This window comes from Python bivittatus, unplaced genomic scaffold (assembly GCF_059951505.1).
Source record: "Python bivittatus isolate LINGU-HERP-01145 unplaced genomic scaffold, Pbiv_v1 ctg000700_np1212, whole genome shotgun sequence".
NCBI classification, from domain to species: domain Eukaryota; kingdom Metazoa; phylum Chordata; class Lepidosauria; order Squamata; family Pythonidae; genus Python; species Python bivittatus.
The window spans coordinates 60,087,204-60,111,930 of NW_028277098.1; the positions used below are offsets into that span (position 1 = coordinate 60,087,204).

Genomic DNA, 24,727 nt, shown 5'->3' on the forward strand with positions numbered 1-24,727 from the left:
AGAAATTATATCCAACACCCTGGCCACCTTCTTGTTCCATCTGGCAACCAGATGCAAGGTGGAACTGTATCGGAAACAATCTGGATCCATCAGGCATATGAGGTAGACCATCTTAATTGGTCTACCAACTCTACAGAAGTCAGGGACAGCAATGAAGAGCAATTTGACCATCAGACCACAGATTGATGGCTATGTCCTCCATTTTCAGATCACACGTCATTTGCTAAGAGATGAGCATTAGATCTTATAACAATAAATGCCAAATGTATGGCCCTATTGGGGATATTACAATATAGGATGCCATAAACAATAAGGACTGAACTCCAGTTAATACTGGTAGGAATACCAGTAGAACAGGGATGCATAACATGAGGTTCCTGGGATGCACATGACCCTCAAAAGGCTTGGATACAATCCCTAGAACCCTTGCAAACACTGTAATTTTTACTGTAACAAAAAGAAAAAAATGTTAAGCAGACAACTTGTAATGATATGAACTGTGTTTAAATTGAAATGAAATTCGATTTAAAAAATTAATCCAGGTTTCGTCGTCCTCCTATTTTTTGGATTGAGTGACTACCTCACTCAGAGAGCAGGTAGTCTTCATCCTGAAAAATATTGCACATTTGCAACGGCTTTTACCAGAAATATTTTCAAGATGCCTGGAAATCTCACTAGGTGAGCATTCTAAAGAACACAACTGGTTCCATGTTACTTATGTTACCAATTATACCAGCATTCTTCAAAGGAATGCTGTTCATTTCTACTGGACTGCAACTCCAGTCACCCCTGCTGATATGACTTATGTGAGTTGACAACCAACACATACTGTATGTAGGGCACCATCTTGGGAAACTTGATTAATAAATCTTTGACATGCCAGTTGAGATTAAATCAGTCAGTTAGCAACTAATGGATATATATCGACAAAAAGACATCTTAAAATAGCAAGCATATTTGAAAAGATCAGAGTAAATGATGAGTAAAAAATAGCATTAAAGGAATGAAGTGAAGAAACATAGACTTCCATCCTGTCCCTAATTCTGGTCACTAGAACAAAAGATATCTCAGCTCCTTTGTGCTTGTAACTACAGAGACTAGACTTCCCTTGGCTTGGGGAACTACCTAACATCTTGAGTAAAAAGTTATGTTAGGCAATGACTTATGCCTGAAAGCTTGTAGAACTGTCATCAGAGTAGACCAAAGGTAGGAGATCTGTGGTCCTTCAGACATTAGTTAACTCTTAGCCTCCCTCATCACTGGTGTACTGGTTGGGGTTGATGGAAATCAGATTCCAATAACACCAGAAAGTCCACAAATTGGATTATTTCCCCATTGTTTTATTTCAAAGGAAGCCACCTCATTAGAGTAAGAAACTATGTCTTCATCTAGTCGCTATTGTGCAAAACAGTGTAAAAGAATAAGGTTTATTAACTGAAACCAAACTTCATTTCCTGATATGTAACAGCAAAGATGACAATGTATAATTATAGTAGATCTGCATTCTGGCTAACCTTAAATTTGACTAGGGTGGTTATCTATTTTAGATGCCACATTGTATTTTTGTTTTCCTTAGGTTCAGATTGACAGCATAATTACAAAAGCTGGCAACATCATGCCATCCTATCAATATTCTTTCTCAAACCTTATACAACAAAAAATAATACTTAGAATTTATTGGACTCCACTACATCTGTATAGAAAAGGACTGTCAAAAACAGCAGTTTGTTGGAGATGTAATAAAGACAATGCTTCTTTAAAACATATGATTTTACAATGTCCTATACATTAAGTTTTGAGAGAAAGTACTGGACTATATAAATATGATTGTGCGACAAAAGCTACAATTTTCAGAGGATAATATTCTTTTGAACTACATACCTAGTACATGGAACTTGACAACTGGACAACATAAATGGGTGCTCTGTGCCCTTACTATGGCCAAAAGACTGATATTGCAACATTGGAAATATAAATGTATGGCCCCATTTAGTCAATGGACTGAAGACCTGATTACACTTGCTACTTATGAGCGGACTACCTATAGACGTAGACTTTGTATGGGCAAGTACAATGAAATATGGGACTCATTTATACAAAATACACTGGATTAAAAAAATAGGATAGTCATATAACTCTATTAGAAATATATGTGTACTTGAATAATATTTATATTAGATAAGCATATATAGAATTGGAACTGTGTACTATTATAATGATATATTTTTTGTTGTATTTTTTTCACTTTTATGTTAAAGCACTTCTATGTATTTTTTTCTTTTTTTGTAATTAAAAATAATAATAAAAATATTCTTTCTCAAACAACAGAAAGTTAACAGCTAACTGATTTACCTTAATGGTCGGTTGCAATGCAATCCTATAATATCTACTTAGATATAAATTCCAGTTTCTATTTATTGTAAATATTTTATTCCATTATTCAACTGCAGTTTCAGAGAAATCTGTAAGATGAAATAAAAGCATAAAAATGTGAGCCCTGAAATATAATTAAATGAAAGACCAGAAAATAATAAATGCAATAGAAAATATTGCAAGAATGAAACTACATGTGAAATCCTCAGGAAAATAGAAGTAATTTTGCTGCCACCAGAGGAAAACAATGTAGGTGCCAGGTGGCAGTTCCAAAGAAGTCCATTTTACCACTGGGACACTATGACCAAGAAACCTCCTGGCAGAACATTTCATCTCAGACAGAAGCTGAAAAAAGTACTTAAAGAGAGTTTTGGAACTGAGAATGAAGAAGGCTCTGTGGTTACTCTATAAATTGAGTCAAAGTCACTTTTGGGGGATCTGCTGTATCCTCAGATATAGGGGATCAGGTAATGTAAAAAGTGCTATGCTACTTGCTTCCACTATGTTCAACTTGTATATATGGAAAATAAATCCAAATATTACAAAAGATCATAACTTTCCAATGATCTCTCATTGCGAAGGAAGCCTGACCCTGTTACACAGTGTCCTTGGAACTTCTCAGTGTTTGAGAAAGTGAGGACAAACACCAATATATTATTATGGCAGGGCGGGAGCTGTTTCAGTGGATACAATACTCATATTTAGCACAGTGTTCAGGCATTGTCTAGAGTAGATGTAGGCATCGAAGGTTAAATGAACACAGTCCCTTATTATAACACTTTTGCCCATCTGGAAGAATCGATGAGCAGTCCTCAGATTTCTGTTATGTCATTAAGCTCTGAGCAAGAGAGTTTCTGCATTCCTGCCCATATAAAGAGAGATGCATACAGATGCATATATAGAGCATATATATAAATATGCACACATATACTTTGTATATATAATATACAGCATATAATATTATATACAGCATACACACACACACACACACACAGAGTATATACATATACACATGCATACTCTGTGTGTGTATGTATGTATATGTGTGTGTGTGTGGGTGTATATACGCACACACACATACATACACACACATATCCTCTTATGGGTGGTATGGGTGGTATGTGTCTTCCTTAATCTCGGGTCCTCTCCCAGAGGCCTGGGAGTTTGAGGGTTCTGTTCAGTATCTTAGCTGTTCCTAGCACTGCACTCTTCTGGACAGAAAGCTCTGATGTTGTTCCTGGGTTCTGTTGAAGCCACTCTCCCAGATTAGGAGTCACAGCCCAAAGTGCTCCTACCATCACTAGGACCACTTTGGCCTTTACTTTCCACATCCTCTCTAGTTCCTCCTTCAGGCCTTGGTACTTCTCCAGCTTCTCATACTCCTCCTTCCTGATGTTGCTGTCACTTGGCACTGCTACATCTATCACCACTGCTGTCTTCTGATTCTTGTCTACTACCACAATGTCTGTTCGATTGGCCAGTACCTACATGTCCATGTGGATCTGGATGTCCCACAGGATCTTAGCCCTGTTATTCTCCATGACCTTCTGTGGAATCTCCCATCTGGACTTGGGAGGGTCTAGCCCATACACTGTTCAGATGTTCCTGCACACAATGCCAGCTACTTGGTTGTACCATTCAGTGTATGCTGTTCCTGCCTGCATCTTACATCCTGCCACTATGTGCTGGACTGTCTCTGAGGCCTCTCTGCACAGTCTGCACCTTAGGTCCTGTCTAGTGTGGTAGATCCCTGCTTTTATGGATCTGGTGCTTGATGCCTGTCCTTGTGCTGCTATGATCAGTGCCTCAGTACTATCTTTTAGTCCAGTCTTTTTCAGCCACTAGTAGGATTTCCCAGTGTCAGTCACCTCAGCTAATGTATAATGTTAATGGTATATCCCATGCAGGGCCTTGTATTGCCATGGCACTTTCTCTGCTTGAACTTCCTCCCATGTCTGCTGCTGCCTCAGGCATTCTCTCAGCAGCTTATCTGTGGGTGCCATCTTACTGATGTACTCCTTGATGGTCTGGGTTTCATCCAGGACAGTGGCTTTGACACGCACCAGATCCTGCCTGCCCTCTTTCTGGCTGTTGTATAGTCTCTGGGTGTTGGACTTGGGGTGGAAACCTCCGTACATTGTGAGGAGCTTCCAGGTCTTCACATCAGCAGCCTCCATATCCACCTTTGGCCAGCTCACTATACCAGCAGGGTATCTGATGACTGGCAGGGCATACGTGATGATGGCATGGATCTTGTTCTTCCCATTGAGCTGGCTCTTCAGGACCTGTCTTATCCTTTGGTGGTACTTGGATGTTGCTGTCTTCCTTGCCTCCTCATCATGGTTCCCATGTGACTTGGGATACCAAGGTACTTGTAGCTGGTCTGTATGTCTACTGTGTGGCCTGCTGGTAGTTCCACCCCATCAGTCTTAACTACCTTCCCTGTCTTTACTACCATCCAGCCACACTTCTCCAGACCGAATGATATCCAATGTCCTTACTGTAGATCCATGTCAGGTGGAACAGCGAACCAATGTCTCGTTCACTCTTAGCATACAGCTTGATGTCATCCATGTAGAGAAGGTGGCTGATGGTAATTCCACTCTTGAATTTGTAATATATTCCTATTATATTATTATATAATATTCATATTATATATACTTGTATATATTGATATATACACAGAGACATGTACACACACACAGATCTGGCATGTTGTAAACCAGAATGCCTGCTGCCTACCAGTATCAAAATGATCTTTATTTTCAAAACTCATTTGTTACCTGTTGGCATGCTCAAAAAATAAAATAGTGGGTAGCTATAATCCCACGCTTTCTTTTTCCCACTTATTGGGGCAGGTGGTGGGGGGAAAGATCAGTTGAGGTTGTTAAGGGCATGCTGAGAGAACCAAAAAAGAGGCAAAAAGCAACCTTTTCCATAAATGAGTGTTTTATGATTGGTCTTAGTAGCAATTTTGTAAAAACACACACAGCATGTTCAAAATTCCAGTTGTGCTCATGGGTTCAAAGGCTGACTGCTGAGTTAGAACATATCCCAGATAAAGGAATCATTTGACACTACTGTACATTTCTAGTAATATAATGATTGGGAATAAAGTAAATATTAATTTGGCTAGTTAGGATATATAACCAACAGTCATATATTTCAAAGATGTTATCAGTTCCCCCAAGGGTGATCTGTAGATGTCAAAGTACTCCTGGACACTTTTCTATATGCCCTCCAGGCCCTATGCCCCATGGACTTCTTTTGAAATATTTTTGAATGGAAAAGAATTAAACAGGAGGCTAGCATGTTCCAAAGCATGAAAAGCATGATCAAGCATTGTCTTTATTTACAAGAAAGCTCACAGCTATTTTGTGACAGTACCCATAACATGCTGTCAAAAAGTTTGCAGACTCCTATTGTAGTATATCTTTAATTTAATACAATAATTTGGGGGGGGGGGCATATCTTATGAGATTTATGTTAAAAATTGCTCACTGTGACAAAGTAGAAGCAAAGCATGTGAAATGTGAATGACCATCCCAGCCAAAAAGCTTCCTTTCATTCACACTACAGCAATCGCAGCAAGAGTAATTTTCATTCTCATGTATGAAAAAGCTATAGTATATTCCTAACACTGAGTAATGCTGCAGTTATCCATAAAGCCTTCCAGAATGGATTCCATGTTTTCCTAATGTTCTTGTTTTGACATACTATTCTGTGGCTTGCCAGCAACATAAATTTATGGCTTTTAATTTTTTTTTTCCTTTGAATCCTGCACAGTGGACATAGAAATAATTGTTTCCTGCTCAGCTTCTCACTACTGTTTAAAGAATGAGAGATTGAATCCTCTTGTATTAACCTCTCATGTTAGGCTAGAAGGGCTTTTCTAGGTGGAAATCTTGGGTTGAGAATCCTCCCAAGAGAAATACTTAGCATGTCCCAATGAATGGACATAAACATTTTGAGCACCAGTGGCAAAAAATCAGTTCAAAGACAACTGAAAATGAATGAGGGAGCATATTATAAAGGAAGGCAGCAAAAGTTTTCTTCACTGCCACCAATGCATCTTGTAGCATCCAGCTACAAGTTTTCTCATGTGGTCCAGAGGCATCTAACATAAACCCCTTCAAATGCAATGTTGGAGCCCACAGGCGCTTGCTGTGACTCATTTGCAAGAAACTGAAGAGATAAAATTATTCTTCTCAGTGGTGACCAGGATGCCACAGAAGATACAGGTTCAAACGAAGATGTCCAATGTACTGCCTAATCTAGTTTTATGGAGTGATTTTCAGCATTTGAGGCCCAAGAATATGGACAAGATGCTTGAAGCTGTATATTTGCCTATATGTCTTCTCAATCTCTGCCCTCTCATAGCTGATTTGTTTTAGTTGAAGAAGGTTGATTGGGTGAGTCCAGAGTGTGGAAGATGTAATTCTGTGGAAGGAGCAATTGATGGATGTCTTGAAGTAGGCAGTATTGCAACTGCTGCTCAAGAAACCTAGTCTGGATCCTTAATCTTTTAGGGAAGGTGCTTGGGAAAGCAATGGTCGGTGTACAGCAGTAGAAGGTCTTCGAAGAAATGGATTACTAGATCCATTCCCTTCAGGATTCAGGCCCTGATGGATAGATATAAGAAGAAATATGGGAAGCATGTGACCTTGGTGATTCTCCTTGATGATGTCTCTGCAGTTTTTGATAATGCTCACCATGGTATCCTTGTGGAACAGCTCTGTGGGTTGGAAATGGGGGCACTGTTTTATGCTGGGTTTTGTTGCAAAATAAGGGGCACATTCAAAGGATAACATTGGGTTACTGTATCTTGGCCTCCTGACAATTAATCTGTTGGGTTTTTCAGGGTTCCTTTCTGTTCCAATGTTGTTATTTAATATCTGCATGAAACCATTGGGAGTGGTTAGCTGGAGATTTGGAATTATTATCAGTATGTCTGTGATTCCAGTAGTAATGTATGGCTGTGAGAGCTGGACCATAAAAAAGGCCGAGCGCCGAAGAATTGATGCCTTTGAACTGTGGTGCTGGAGAAGACTCTTGAGAGTCCCCTGGACTGCTAGGAGGTCAAACCAGTCAATCTTAAAGGAAATCAACCCTGATTGCTCATTGGAAGGATCGATAATGAAGCTCAAGCTCAGATATTTTGGTCACCTAATGCGAAGAGAGATCTCTTTGGAGAAGACCCTGATGCTGGGAAAGATTGAAGGCAAAAGGAGAAGAGGACGGCAGAGGATGAGATGGTTAGATAGCATCACTGAAGCAATGAGCATGAAACTGAGCAAACTCAGGGAGGCAGTGAAGGACAGGAAGGCCTGGCGCAATATGGTTCATGGGGTCACGAAGAGTCGGACACGACTTAACGACTAAACAACAACAACAACAACAATGTCTGTGATATTCAGTGCTATAGACTTGTTCAGGTGTTACGTTATGTCATGAATACTTTGGGTAATTTCACCACCGATAATGCTGTACTATAATGATATGAGTGTCTATATATGCCATACATTCAGTGTTGATGTATGAAGATATTCTGGCTTCTGTAGAAGCCAGCCCCTCTCATTATTATGTTGAAGCCAACTGAACACATCAAGGCTTGCCTTTCTGCCAAGGTTGAGAATAAATGTGCTGATGCTTTCAGGAGGCCAATGTTCATCCAAATAACATGTTGGCTAGGGTGGGGTTTATCAACAGTATCCACCATGTGAGCAAAGTTTATTTCTCTTTATCATCTGAATCAGGTGGGAAGGCTCTAAATTGATATCTGGGATACAGTGCTAGGGTACATGAGAGTCAAAAACCGATTGAATCCCAACACTGAAGAAGTTTGATAGATGCTTCTCTTATTTGGAAATTAAGGAGGTCGCCTGCTCTGCACTCTGTAAAAAAAATCTTGGAGCCGGTGTGCAATATAAGGGATGATCCTAGAGCCATCACTATCAACTGAGGCAAATGGCTTCCATGGCAAGGAATGACATTTTCCAGTTCTAGTGGTGCACCACTAGTATGGCAATGCCTGCATCTAACTGTGGTTTGCTATGACAACCTCCAAGAGGATATTCTTGATATAAGCATCCAAATGATAGAATTCCTTCCCTGTCCAGTAATTAACAATGCCAAACTTGTGAAGTTTTGGTGCCAATTTAAGTTAATGTCAGAGTCTGCACACTCAATCCCAAAGTTCAGTAAATCCTCTGGAGACCAAAAAGTTCCATTACAGATTTCTTTATTTTAGGAGAAGCGCACAGCATCATAGTTTGTTGAGTCTGCCTCAACATAGCAAAGCCTTGTCTTTTTAAGCCCAACTTCCCCCCCTTCTAGGTTTCTATTCCCACTTGCAGCTCTTCGCGCCTTCCACCAGTTCTCACACGTCCTGGCCTTGGATGTCTGGCTGAAGATAGAGATAACGACACCTGGCCTCCTCCTTCCCCCCCTTATGGCAGGTCAAGCAAACGGTTAGAATAACATTCCCAGCATTACTCTATTAATCTATGTTTAGCAATTAAAGCAAAAGTATAATTAGTAATTAAAACATATAAAACAATCGAAGAATCTGGTTTGCGTAGATCCTGACAGTTGTAGCTGCTCACTCAGGCTTTGAATTAAACCTGTGTTGCCATGCCTTTTGTTCCAGTGTTTTTTTTAATGAAACCAGCTTATTTTTAGTTATTTGATGAATTCAAATATGTTTTTGATGGACATCGTATATGAACTTTGTGATGATGATTTTAATTCTTCTAACTTACTATAAATTATTTTTAACAATGAATGTAGATTAGAAATTGTGTATATGTATACATAAATGAATAAATAAATGCATATAGTATCCTAGATCTTTATAAAGCATCATGTATGAGAGATACATCTTGTTTTACTACATCTCTAAAAAATTGGAAAAGAATAGCAACATGTAAAGGATAGAACATTCTTCATGTAGACAAGAAGAACCATTAAAAGGGGAATTCCCTGTTAGATACAACAAAACATTATTTTCAGCTCCATCCTTCAACATATTGTGCTTGTATCACGCAGGAAAGAAATGAGCTTTTTGCACCTACTGTGTCCTCTTCTCCTTGATCAAAAAATGCCTACTGTGCATAGAGAGGAGGAAATAGATCTGCGATGCTTTGTACACAGCACCGCCAGCCACCAGGGCCAAAGGCAAGAGATTGTTGATGTTGCACCCAAACTATTTAAAGGCATCAGAGTGTCCGTCCCTCCACTACGCGATCCAACTGATCTGTAGGAAGAAGGGGCATACCACATTTGATCTTTAAAAAAATTAATTGAAAATTAAAATAGGAAGCGGAAGCAAGAAGAAAAAAAAACCATAGACCTTCTTTTTACAAGGTCCACAAAATGGAAGCTGAAAGTCGTGCTGCTTATCTCTGAAATGTCACAGGCTCTAGTCAAATAAGTGCCACAACATTTATGCAGCCGTAGTCCATATAGTTATTATTGTTATTTATTACCAGTATTTGTACAATGTCTGTCAAGGAGCTTGCAACTATATACTCACAATTACAATAGATGCCTTGCCTGGAAGGTAAAGGAATCATATTCTTTGCAGAGAAATATAACTTCACAAAAGAAATGCTACTTAGCCACATTATGTCTGGTTCTTATTCAGCTTCTTAGTAACTATTAAGCATCTGTTTTACACTGACACCCACTAATATTGAATGGAAAGACTTCTTTCTGCTTGCGCATCCATGAGCTCTTACAGCTGTGGCTGAGGAGCTGCATAGGTTGTTCAGACTATATACTATAGAGAAATTTAGTGTGCAAGCAACTTTTCAGTAAATGCCACTTCTCATACCATTCCAGTGTCACTTTGCCCAGAAAAACAAGACATTCCTCTCCTTGCTTGGAAAATGGACTTGTGCCACTACTGTCCGCATCAAAAAATAAAGCATAAAGGTTGCTGTGTTGGCCATTAGGGGAAAAAAACCTCAAATCCCTTTTATGGAAACACTTTTTAGTGCCAATTCAAATATTAAAATTATATGCAAGCTTCTGAGTCCTCCATAACTCTTGGTCAAACTACACGATAACCACATGAGGCAGAGGACCAGTAAGCTGGTGTTCAAACCATTAGTCATGAAATGGGATGTAGGAATCATCAGCCAGCATTGACTTTAGGCTACACCTAAATGTGTAGCTGCTTTGATATGATGATATTAGGATGTACCTAAGATTATCTTAGGTGCAGTCTGAATCCTTTTTGAATCTCTTCAGTGTGACTGTGCATGTGTCAGAGAACTGCTACTTAGAGATTAGTACCTAGTAACTGGAAGGCAGCTATTCTTAGAGAATAAGCTCCTTTCAGTGACATGGAATCATCTTCCTTCACTATAGGATCCTGCTGCTGAATTCCATATTCTTTAAGTCACATCTCCTTCAACATTCCAGCTAAAAAGTACAGGTCAGTGAAGATGGCATCCTTTATCATCAAGCTTTTCCCCTCTCTCCTCCAGTTTTGTTTATTATCTAGCCTGAGAAAGAGCATTAGAGAACTCGAAAATTTGCATACTATTTTGTGACATTTTGCTTGGCTCAAAACAACATTCTACACATTGACTGACTGTCCTCAAAGCAGTATTAAGAAAGAGTTCTGCTCCACTATACTACTCCTGGAAGGATTCTCTTGCATAGAAGTTCTCCTTCCAAACCCACATTTGTGGAAGTTTCTTATCTATTATCCTCCTATTATCTGCTTATAGGTGTCCTTCTACAGTCCAATTACTGTACATTAGCTATGGGATTTATATCATACTGATTAAAGGAACACATTTTAGTTGATTGGTCTGAACTGAAATTCTGATTCCTTGTCTGAGATGTCCCAATGATTTCTAGTCATCATTTAGTACTTACTAACTGTTAATTCCTTCCTATGGCTTGATAATATGCATCAATAATCTGATGCAGATGGTTATAGTAACAATGCAGCCAGATACAGTGTCTTGAGCATGCAATGAAAGGAGACTGAACATGGGATCTGGCAAGATTGGGAGTTTATTTCATGTCATCATTTATTGCCAAGAATTTTGCAAATTATGAAAAAAAAAGAAAAACCAACCTAAACCCCACCATTATTAGCAAAGTCAGAATGTCTCCCTTAACCCAAACACATTTGCAGCCTTGCTATATACAATTCTTATTTTATTTCTGTGTTGATCACCAAGGTTAATATTGTACCAATCCATGACAAGAAACCAAAACTCTTATTTTGGTGCAGCCATACCAAAGATTGCATATTAATTTACAAAATATGTGGTTCAAAAATTAACTCACCTACACCTTTTTCCAGAGCTTCAGTGTTTGACTGTGTGATCCTCCTGGGTACTAAAGACCATGTGTGTGCAAGTTGCAATTTGCCAAGCTTGGTGCCCGCCCAGACTCTTGATCAAATATTGGAGTGGCCTCTAAGCAGCAGGCAGTTTGCAGACAGAGTGAAGAGACCTTAAAGTGCTTGGTGTTATAAATAACCCAAGATTTTTCTCTCCCTCTCTTTGCAGAAAGTTTGGCAATTTTTTCAGCCTCTTTCTGTTGAATAGGTTAGTGGAACCTTGATTGTTGTTTTTAACAGATTTGTGCAAATGCTGCCTGTATTTCCTATCAGGAAGAAACAGTGAAGCAGGGAGTAATTTGGGGGATCAGGCTGAAGCCGCAAACATGCTGCTTCAAACTGAAGTGTCTTTTACCAGCTATTGATGTGGAAACAAAGGGATGAAATCTGCAGCTCTGCAAGTGCCAGGCATCTTCAGTGTCCATAGGGAGGTTGCCCAATCAAGTGTATCTTAGAATGTCATGCTTGCCACGATCAACCATTGATTTGTCCTAATTGGTATCTGGCCCCACAGAGGCCACATGCTGGATTTGGTCATCTGTTTGGCTGGAGCCAATGATCCGAAAGTGATGAAGGTGCTCTTTGTAATAACTCTGGTCAGTTTTAGGCTGCTAATTGCTATAAACCTCAGCAGGAGTGGAGGACTAATAAAGATGGTCTAACCAAGGTGTCTGATGAATTTGGATGGTTTTCTGAATGTATTTGAGGAATTTCTCATCTCATCTGTTGGCAGCCATTCTGTAGCACAAAGATGGCTAGGCAACTGATGTTATGAGCTCATCTACACAACCCCATTAATGTGTTTTCCTTCCATCCTTGAGATCTGCTGCCCCCACAACAAACATTTTATTGTGTTCCCAGAAGAAGGCCAATAGGATTATTGCTGTAACACAGGAGTAGCTAATGCTGCTGTTGGGGACAGCAACATGCTATCCAGCAAGCAAGGAAGGAGGAACCAGGCATAGAATTGAGTAATCTATGTCCTTCAGAACTTGCTGCCTGAGCTAGTGGGGCCCTGGTTGAATGCTGCCTCTCCCTCTTCTCTTCCAAACTATTCACTGGCCCATGTGGCCATTCCAAATGGGCACTAATTAGGCATTGCTTCCTAATTACACCTGTGAATGTGTTGCTGAATCAGCTCTCTTTCTTTCAGTTCCTGCTCATGGATACTGCGCTGATCTCCTCCCAGCAGTTTTTCCAATGGGAATAGTGACCTTGTGGAAGTTCTTCCACAAGGTAAATATTCCCCAACACCCCCCAAATCAAGTTTCCAAACCATGGAAAACATCACTTTCCTGCCAGATGATCTTATTCCTGCAGTAGCAGTGGGGTGGCAGCAAGAGGGCAGTTTTATTGTGAAGTCATCTCCTCAGCAAACGGTATGTGGGCTGTCTTGGAGCTTGGACATGGAGAATGCATGGATGAGTCCAATGGATCCCAGGCACTCTCTTTGCTTTAGCAGAGCTAAATCAGTACCTTAATATACCAGGAAGCAGAGGGCAATTAAGTTGATAGGTGTACTTGCTGGAGCTCAAGTGGAGAGCCTTCAAGACAGAACAAATTGAACATGGAGTTGGGCCTTCTTAAGGTTCATCTGAAATGCTACTCCATGATAGGAGGTGCAGCAAAGAAAGTTTTCACATCTGCCTCTATTGCATCTGGACAGAATAGGCCAATAACACTTTTCTGTATTAACACCTCCATTGAGATGTTGGGAAAATGGAGCCAGAAGAGTCAGAGGCTCGCTGTGAGCATTTTTCATCATTCTCTGTAGACAACCTCAAACATATTCACCTCAGCTTAGACTGTAGTTTTCAGGCAGGACACAGGGAGGGATGGGGCACCATCAATATGCTGATAACACCTAGCTATAGATGCATTCTACCATCTAACTCTGAGGAAGCAGTCTGTATCCTTGAACATTGCTTAATTTTGATAATAGATTGGATGAGGGAGATGTTGTTGGTAATGATAAAATAGGACTTGAGAATAAAGGTGAAATCTATTTGATATGGAGCTGCCCCAGAAAGAGCAGATTTGCAATTTGGAAATACTACTTCACTCCACCACCCACCCCCACAACTGTATTTGCAGGGGGCAATTGTGACAAGGAGCATGTTTGTACAACTATAGATAATGTAACAATTCTGATCCTTCCTGAGTTGGGAGGTGCTCAGCATTGACCTTTAAAGCCCTAAAAGGCTTACAGCCTGACCATTGGGGAACCACTTTTCTTGCTATGAACTTCCCAGTTTCTTAGATGAATAGTTCTGCCAGAGCTCAGCCATCTAGTATGTGGGAGAGGGCACCTGCATACTATTTTAATAGTTGTGGTTTTAATGTTTTCAGTGTACTGATTTTACTGCTGCATTTTATGTTTTTGTTTTATTGCTCTAAGCCATCATGAGCACACAAATAAGCAGAGAGGCAGAGTATATATTTAATAATAACAACAGTAATAATAATAGGGATTTGTCAAAATTGACAGCAGAATTCACCATTTACATCAACTCCCCCCCATTCCCCAGTGGAGCTTGTAGCAGATTGACTCTCTCAAGACTCATCAGTCTCAAATAATTTCTTCCTGTTCACTATTCCTGACCTTGGGTTCTCTTCAATTCTTTTGCCTTTCTGACGTTTCACTGTGCAGTATTTCCTCTACAGTGGCTACGATTATTCCAGTCTCAAGCCAGATGTTCTATAATAAATTCTTTAAAATAATAATTTCATGAGGTAGCAGAAAAGATTGTGCATGCTTACAGACAGCTCCCTAAATGGAACCACATATATTGGAAACAGCCAGTGAATATAATGCAGTGCTAGCTCTGATTTGCATCTATTCTTGTAACAGCATTATTGAACTTAATGCCAACCATGCTACCAAAGGTTCATATAACCATCCTCCTAATGGTAGTCTCTAACTTTTTTTAGATTAGTAGACATGTTGGGAATTTTGAGGGAATGTCAGAGGAAACATCATAACATGGCTATCAAGAGGTGGCCCTTGTGAAACACATGCCACTGGTGGGCACAACACATTAAAAACAACAATTCAACAGATAGAGTACTGAGGCTAGAAGATAAGATGGGATGCAGGACTCTTGAATACAAGGCAAGTCTGTGGTCTATACCCAAAACACAGAGACATTCTTGCAACTCTAGGAGGTTGAAGGAATCTGTATATGCATGTGACTATTCCTGAGATCAAGAATATAACGTTAACAAGGATTAGTGAAAAAGGTTTTTTAACTATAACACAGATTTATTTACAGGAAATACATTACAGGGATAGGCAAAGGCCAGCACATAACATCCTTCTAGGAGAAGAGTCAATGAGAATGTGTTCCATGTGTACATGTCTGGGAAGAAAGGTAAAAGGAATGGACCTCAGATTAGCAATCTCATAGACAAAGAGCAGATAGTGATAGACAAAGAGGTGACACAGAGTAAATCCTTAACTATCTGTATCCCATTGTGGTCAATAGGTCATGAGGTGCTGTAGAGTCAATGCCATTAGATCTAAACTTCCCACAGGATATCCATCATCTTTCTAATTTAATTAAAGTTTATTTCACTGAAATGAAACTCTTAAAGGAAAAAGGTCAATGTCTATTAAGTTGGAAAAAGCTTTTCTTCCTAATTAATCTGGTAATTTACATAAAAACAGGTACAGTGCCAAATTTGGCACAAATGGGATGGAGCTGGTTTTATGAAAGTTACATGCTGGAAGCTCCAAGATCTAAAGTTTTGCTTGCTGATTGACTGAGATGTATTTAACCAGCATTAAAGTTCTAGCTGATATATTATATCGATTAACAGTAGTTTACCATAACTCTTTTACACTATTATTGCCTTGTGAGGAATGGCCCTTTTATTTATACATATATTAGCTAAGTAGGGGCGGTGGAGGGAAGGGTTTGAATGCAGAAATTAATATACTGTTAAGCAGCATTATTTTCCCCCAAGCAACAATCTGCTTCTGCAGATGCCTGAGGCTAGTTGCCAACAAGCTGTGAAAATAAAGTCTTAACGTCTTTTGCTAAGTCACATTTCAAACTACACAATTTAACTTAGATTCCTCTCTGGAAAGGTAGAAATATGATCTCTTTTCCTGACTACAAGAATACTGGATGAACTTCATTGCTCATCCACAAGCAAATATATACACAAAAGCTTAAACAACTTGTTATATTTTCACTTGACACATGATACAACATTTCTACTAAAAAGAGATTAAATCATGAAACCCAATTAAAAACACAAACATACAGTACATCAGCACCTTCTAAGATACATCTACTGCTCAATTAACAGTGTTTCTAAAGGGGGGAAACAGCAATTATTTTTTGTAACACTGGGTGTTTGAGAGCTGAATAATGACTTTTTTTTTTTTTTTTAACTTTAAGCTGGTAGGCAGTAGCAGTACTCCTTTACGAGTGTACTAAGGAAAATAAAGAGCAGGCATCTTACCTAGGTACTATTTATTGCTGTATATACTGTATGATTTCTGTGGTAAATATGATGATTCTTTTGAAAGCCAGATTTTATAGCATCATGCTGGTCTCCCATTGAAGGTGCGACTTCAGTTCTCCAACCATCCATATATATCTCTTGCTCAAAGGAGAAAGAAGATCAACCTGTCTATGTTACTTCACACCTGGTGACTGTAGTCACTGATGGTGACTGGCAGTGCTAGAAGTTTATTTTCAAGTCTCCCCCAGAGCAGGGGAACTAAAAGTACAAAGATCCATACATGCACTTACACAAACAAAATATGTCTTCTTTGATCTAATTGCACCTCACAGAGGGAGATTTATGAACATTAGCTGAACCATATTTATTTTGTCTTTGTTGAGAAAACTCAAGTAATTCTTTCCTTTCTTTTAAAATAATCATCTCTCTGTGGGTTACTTATTTTAACTCATGATTAGAGTCCCAGGAATTGCTTTCATGTTTCCATTTCTGTACCCTGTTCTATTTGAACCTTCTAGTATGTGTGATTTGAATTCTTAATTTTTTTCATTCTCAAAATGTTACCTTATTTTCCTGCCTGCAGAAGCTCAAGTGACATGAATATAAAAGTATTTCTTGTTGATAATAGAAATAACTGTGATTGCAACCACTTAGCATAAGCAGACCTAAAAATTTATCAACTCTAATATTGTTGACTGTCTCAGAAGGTGATTCTTCCTCAGTTTTTAAAGCATGCAAATTTATTCTGAAGCAGTGTGGGGAAGAAAGGAAAAAAATGCCAGGAAAAAAAAATGCTAACTAGTTTACACCATTTCATGCAGATATAACCAGCTACTGCTTAATCCAGTGTTTGGACTAACCTTGGCCACCTGAAGATGTGCGGACTTCAAACTCCCAGAATTTTGCAACTTTGCCACCAAATAAGGAAAAATGATCCAACTTGATCATTTCCAACAATTTTTAGAGAATGAACTGTTCAATTAATCAGTCAGTAGTACAGAAATATACTAGTGGTAAAACAACTAGTTTTCCCTAAGTATAATATTTAGTATGAATTTAATGTATTTCTTCCATTGAAATTCCATTCCCATTGTGGCATATCAGTTACAGAGGATTCTTGTAAAAAGCAGTAGTTTTATAAAGTCACCACAAACACTGAATTAGCAAATACTGAAACTTCAGCTGGGAACATGTACATTGGGCAACTCAACTTTTTTGCCGCTCTGCAAGTCCACGAATGGCTGCGAAAGCGCCACAAGTATTGATTTTGTGGTTACAATTAAGTTTTAGCGAGTAGGTGAATTCACAAATGCAGAATCTATGAATAATAAGAATCAGCTGTATTACCGCTGAATTCTGCATTCATTTAATCATATGGTTTAAACTAGTTTGATTTCTGAGTCATATTTCACCAACAATGTATAAATAAGACCCAGGAAATGTTCCAAATTTTGTGTTATAAGGCATTCAAACTCAGTGAAATCTCTAAGTGTACCTTCTCTGAAGGTATCAGAACTGGTTGAGTGGTTCTGATCATTCCAAGGAGAAACTCTCAAAAGATTTTCTCTTTGTCTGATTAATAATCAAATCTCACATGCTATACAATTTGTTGTCTCTCCACTGAGCAAAGTTCTTTGTGCTTTCCTTTTCATGAAAATAATTATTCAATAACATGGCAAAATATGCTCTTTTCCTATATTTACATAGGAAATTATGTAAGAATTACATCTACCTATTACATCTACCTGTCCCATCAGGTCCAGCAGGAGAGGCATGTTGCGGGTCCTGTCTGCTAAGGAATTCCATCTGACGGGATGTAGGAGACGAGCCTTTTCTGCTGTGGCCCCCACCCTCTGGAACATCATCCTCCCTGAGGTGAGGTTATCCCCAACCTTTATGGCCATTTGTGTTTTTTTAAATCAGGCCTAGGGATCCCCTGACAGCAGGGAGCCCGCTCAGTGGCTACATCATGCGTAATATTCTGATTTTAAATCATGGGCTTAATAATTAATTTAATTGGTTTAATTGGTTTTATAATATGTGTAAATTGGTTTTATCATACGCTGCCCAGTGTTATCTTGTGTGAGATGGGTGGCCATATAAATTTGTTAAATAAAGTAAATAAATAAAAATAAAATAAAATTTTAATATGCTGCTTATTATCGCATAATCTCTTATAAGCTGTTTATTTCAGTTTTTATCTGTCCAAAGATATTTGTGCAATCCATCAGGGAGTCCTGCTTCCTTAGTGGAGGTAACCCTTCCATGGGGTGTTTAATCTATAATCCAAGTAAAACAGCTATCTTGACAGCTTCAGACTCTGTATGTATTGGAAACACTTGGGGTGAGCAAGGGGCTTGGTAATTTGGAAGGTCCCCAGAGTGAGCTGAGGTAGGAGAAGACCTTCGGGTGGCCAGAGGTGACAGGGCTGCTGGACAAGTCAAGTCTTGGGGAGGAGGAGGACTCCCAGAGCAAGCAAGAGGGAACAGGAGCAGCTGAGGATCATAGTGAGAGAAATGACACTACTGTATCTGCTAGGTTGTCCTGTGGCATCTTCATATGACAATCCCCAACTCCTGACTGAATAAAGTCAGTAACACAGGGGCAGCTGCAGGTGGAACTTCTGTGACCTGTTCCCTAATCCTATAGGCAAGAAAAACTAGGTAGCAGCCCTTCACAACCTGGCTATGATCTCATCTCCTTGTGGAAAAGAAAATAAAGCATGTATCCAGTCTGGAGTAGAAAAAAGACAAAAAAAAAAAAGAGTTCTGATGAAAAGGAGAAGCAGATGTGAGCATTTGCTTGAGAATGCTCATTGTCTTGCCAGTCTCTGTTGCACCTGAGAAATACCATTCAGGAAGCATGGAAGAGTGCTGGTGGCCAAGCAACATGGGAGGATAGACAAAACCATTTGATTTTCCTCTCAATGGAGAACAAACCTGAAAGGCAAAAAAGTGATTGTCACTGAAAGTGAGAAAGAAATACTTTGCATAGAGATTCAGCAAAACTGTGACTTGTCAAAGAAAGATGAAGCTACGATGGACATTCTAACTGGCTGGGTACAAGGTGATGCTGAGTTGTTGGCTGGCTCATGTTATGCATGAGTGATATTTCTATTTGTATATTGATTAGATTACTGAAGGAGAACAAAATGCAATGTATTGCAGGTCTGGACTTTCCTCCTATTGTCATGTTGACATGTCCAGGTTCTGCAAAAAGGCAAATGGCTGTAGCTTGATAGTAGAGGACTTGCAGCAATATAAATATGGCTGCACTGGTTGCTATCTGAGCAATCCTACAATCTACTGTATGTATGTATGTACTGTATGTATGTGCATATATATATATATACACACACACACACATACATATATACACATGAGCTATGGTAACATCCTGGCTCCATACTGCCTCCAATAATTAGTATTTTCCGTTGCTATTTTTTAAAATCCCCTTTAATTTATATTGTTGCTCCAAAACGATTGTCAATATAATGGTGTTGCCCAAAGAGGAAGAGAACCTTCTTAAACAGATTCCAAAATAACTGAGCAAATAACAAAATAAGACTATGCAAATCGGAAGCAGTAAAAAGCAGAGAGTAAATAGGCAAAGCTTATGAAAGCATGAGCTTAGCAAGGTTTAACACAGTGTTTCTCAACCTTAACAGCTTTAAGATGCGTGGTCTTCAACTCCCAGAATTCCCCAGCCAGCATGCTGGCTGAGGAATTCTGGGAGTTGAAGTCCACGCATCTTAAAGCTGTTAAGGTTGAGAAACACTGGCTAACAGTTCAACATATAGTTTCTCAATTCTAAGCAAGCTATTAATTCAGTGTGTCCTCTGCAATTAGCAACCTGTGTTCATGGAAATGATTCTTTTGTTATAGGCAGGGATTTGATAAAGACTGAAGGAAAAAAAGTGACAGAATGGAACCTTATTACACAGATAAATTTTGGGGATTTTGTTATAATTATTCCGAAGTCTTTCAAATATCAAAGCAGTCTCCTGTTTCTGCAGCATTAAAATTTATCTACTGCTCCAAACCTCTTTGAAATTCCGTTCCGTTGGGGATAAGTAATATATTTCAGCTTCACAGTCCAAGGCCATTGTCTTCTAGCAGCATAGAAACAAATGTACTATTGTGTTATTTAACATAGAAAAAATAAAATGCCAATAAATCCCAATGATAATGACACTCTTGGCTCTAAGGCTATATTCAAAGAGCCAGCTCAACTAAATCCTTTAGAAGTGCTGTGAGAATTAGGAACTGTTGAACCTCACAGCCGCTATAAAAGCAATAGTTAAATATTTCAAAAGTCATTTCAGAAGTAGAAGACCTGGCATATTGGGCCTCTTTAGCTTCCCAACTGTTTTGAGGGTTTCATGGAAGTTACTCCCCTGTAATATTTGACTGCCTGTGGATCTCATGGATGGCCAGCTTATTTAGGCTTCTGGGACCAAATAGGTTCTGCTGTCAGGTGGCGCTCAGCAAAGGTAGGGTGATAAATGGAACTTCCCTTTCTAGCAAAGAGGTCATGCAGATTTCAAAAGATCTAGTCAGCAAAAGTCCATTAAGTATTACCAGAGATAACAACATACTGCATCTATTTTAACCTTGATCAAATAAACCAACTTTATATTCATTCCTTTTACTTTTTACTTGATCTTTAATCTCTTCAAATACTGTCCTAAAACTTGGTTTCTTATTTTTTTCTTTGCCTCTTCTCACAAAACTTTAACAAGACTCTTTTGTAAATCCAATATAAAAAAGTTATCCAGGTCACTCTCTTGATTTATGATTTGTATATCCCTTTTAATTATTAAGACATCAGCTGGTTTCATTTGTATATCCAGTATAGCATCTTTTTTCGTATCATTCTTGTAGCCTGTCATTTTAAAATCCCTTTTCAAATCAGGCTCAGTCTTGTCTAGTAAAACTTGTTCCTCTTTCATATCATCTTTTAAACATGGCTTATCTATAATGGCAGAGATTTTTAAAATTAACTTCTGGGTTCATTGTTCATAAATATCCATCAATATATCCAATGTTAAAGTATTTTGCTCCATTCTACATTAGTAAGTCAAATTTAAATGTTCTTCTCCTTTAATTGTAATCTTTACTTCCTTCTGGTTCCCGCTAGTGTCCAACCTTCAAAGTCCCATCCTATCATTTTTTTTAAGAATTAGAAACAACAGCATTTTCCTATGGGAAGGATTCTTATAATTAATTTCAAATCTTATTTCAAGTCCATCTGGACCCTTAGTCCATTTGTAATTTTCCAAAATCAATGTTTTAATCACCCTTTAGCTGTTTATTCCATAAGAAAAGAATTTTAAAAAATCCTTAAAGCTGTATTTAAAACTTCTTTCACTAAAGATTGAAGGAAGCTCACCCAGTGTTTTAAAACCTGTCATTGCAAAGGTTCCTAATAGATAAAAAGTAGTTAAGAAGCAATTTCCAAAAGTGATTATTTTATCTATCTATCTATCTATCTATCTATCTATCTATCTATCTATCTATCTATCATATTTATGTAGCCTCCCATCTCACACAAAGTGACTCTTTAAGAATTAAGAAATGAGGCTTGGCAAACTTTATGTCCATATAGGCTGTGAGCTTAGTTGGAATCCTTTAACTCCTAGCTGCTCAGCTCATGAGCCGACTGCAAAAACTTTGATTCCTGCAGTTTTCTCATGAGAAGCAGCTGTCTGGAGTACATGTGGGCGATCTCATGATCTCTTCTTTTTCCAGAGAGATTTTGCTGGCCAGAATCCACCACCTGACCATCGATCTCCACCACAATGTTGCCCCCTCTCCTTCAGGGACGTCTAGTTTGCCGTCCTCACTGGAAGTCCCAGACTTCAAAAGACCTGAGATACACACACACAGATGTGTGGGTGCCTCAGTCTATACATTGCCCTTCCCAACCACACATACTCCCTTATTATCTGCCTGGCTGATTTGAGCTTGCAGGGTTGGTGCACTCTGGGTTCCTTTGATTAAACAATGTCATCTATTGGGACCCCAGAAGCACACCAGTATGAGTGGGTGCATGCTATAAGGGCCAGTCATAAGTCCCCCTCATTCAGCATGCTGAAGAAGTGCTAAGTGAGGACTACTTGTACAAGATGATGAGGATGATGATGATGATGATGGTTGGTCACACAGTCAGTCAGATGTTTAGACTGGATTTGGCATTTTTATCCACCTATCGAGTCCTTCCCAAGAACCTGGGATAGGCAGATGTTGTTGTCTGATGGTGTTAAAGGTGTCGCAGGATATAAGCTGTTCCAAACAAAGCTGCCTTTTGCAATTGACTGATGGTGATTTTGTCAATGCCAATGTTCTTCAAGTGGTGCTCCAGATGTTTTGTTGTTATTGTTGTTGTTGTTGTTATTCTTATTACTGGTCTGGTTATCCTAATCTAATTTATTTCAGCACCCTAATCAACTTCTTGTGTTGTTTATTGTCTTTTCTGCTGATCAAACAAAATATGCTATAATCAGATATATGATTTTCTGCAACTGGTTTTACTGAAACTTCTAGAAGAACTAAGTCCAGTGAGCCTGCAAAAATTGCAATATATACAGGCAGCCAAATATAATTCACAATAAAATGTCACAAACATGCTTAATGATCAGTAACAATAAGCACCCAATAAGAACCCTACAGTTATGGTAAACAGGTATCTTCTGGTTTCTCCAGGTGATGCTCACGTATGCTCACAATTTCAGTAACACTACAGCAGGGTCCCTCAACCTTGGCAACTTTAAGACATGTGGACTTCAACTCCCAGAATTCCCCAGCCAGCATATATAGCTGGGGAATTCTGGGAGCTGAAGTCCACACGTCTTAAAGTTGCCAAGGTTGAGAAATTCTGTGCTAGAGACTAGTAAAGATGTACCTTTTATTTCCCTTTTTAAGTTCCAGTCTGTTTTTTCTCCTTCTGTCAATGTATACATTGCTACTAAATATCATATAACTGGGGCCAGAAGTTTTGAATGTGTTTTGACAATTGCAAGAGAGAGAGAGAAAGAGGCTGCGTCACAAGAGAACATATGAAAAAGGAGCCTTCCTTCCCACACTAGGAAGGTTCTAATTACATTGCTGCCTCATTTTCAGGAGATTTAGTTCCCTTACAGTTCTGAGATTAATGTTCTGTAGGATTGGAGGAAGAACATAAGAGGTTCTTATGCTAGCTATCAACTGCATTCATCTGATCTAGTTCACAGGATGGTTGGATACATAGAAGAAACTGTTCTTTATATAGGAGTATCAATGGTAGGACATTCTCTTCATGATACACAACAATAATATAAATCATAATGTTTTAAAGCAAGCGGATAGCAACATACTAAAAACAGAAAACATAAAAATCCTGACAAGGTTCATTCATTAGTTAGCACCTCGTTATTGATAGCTTGGCTACCAAAATGGATACCTTGTTTTTGGCCCTCAAAGGATTCCTAATGCATCCAACCAGAAGAAATCAAGAGATTACTATGTAAACTGCAAAAAGTGGGAGAAGTGCTTTATCTGATCTTCCAGACACTTAGAGTCATTTGGCACTATACACGTCCACACATCTTAAAGTTACCAAGGTTGAGAAACGCTGGATTAGAATGATAGAGCTGGAATGTATCATAGAGGCTATCTAGTGTACCACTACCACCCAGCAGGTGACCATCCAACCTCCTCTAGTGAAGGAGAACACACCATGTCACATGGCAGCCAGTTCCACTGGCTGACAGCTCATATAGTCTAGAATTCCTCCTGATGTCTAACCTAAATCTCCTTCTTTGTAGTTTTAGCCCTTTGGTTCTGGTCCTGCACTCCAGGATACTACTGAATAGGGGGCAAGATACAAGCTGTGAATTAGAAATGCCCTGGTATGAACTGTGTAGGGTAGTGATTATAATAGAGCACTGGACTGGATCCACACACAGGCAGGAGTGGAAGACTTGCAACCTTGGTGATCTCTTCATGGGGAGGCACATTCACATCCTTATTTGTTGTCAACAGATTGGGATTAGATTTGGCAACCAGAAAAATGGCTCACGGTGTATAGAATTTGGAACTAGGCTAGATGCTGCCACCAAGCCATTTGATGTAATCAGTAAAGTTGTGGCCAAAATATTCCCATCCATGTTCTCTTGTGTCTAACTGATATTCCCCATGCTATATTTAACACTGCAGGGCAAACTCAATAGATTGCTTCCATTACTGAAAAGTAGGTATGGTGTACATGAAAACAGTTGTTACACTGAGGGCCTTTTAAATTGCTCCAGATGATGGATATTCTTATACAAAGAATAAAGCTTCCTTCTCTTTCTTCTTTGTACCTTTTTTCTTTCTTTTCTATTTTTCTTTAACTTTTTTCTTTTCCTGCACTTTTTTCTTTCTCTTTGCTTTCTTTTTCCTTACTTTATAATAGTTTGTTTAGTTTTTATCTTCTCTTTTTAAAGTTTTAATAAAAATTATATATACATGTATTTTAAAAAAGACTTGTTCAATGAGC

General features: G+C 38.8%; 1 protein-coding gene across 1 annotated transcript in view; it reads right to left on the bottom strand.

The window, feature by feature from the left end:
- Positions 1 to 11,823, bottom strand: part of FMOD (fibromodulin) — a 28,090-nt gene extending 16,267 nt beyond the window's left edge. The window contains exon 1 of the mRNA XM_088154068.1: positions 11,683 to 11,823. The gene's annotated coding sequence lies outside the window, so the exon portion shown is untranslated. The remainder of the gene's footprint in view (positions 1 to 11,682) is intronic.
- Positions 11,824 to 24,727: the final 12,904 nt, after the last annotated feature.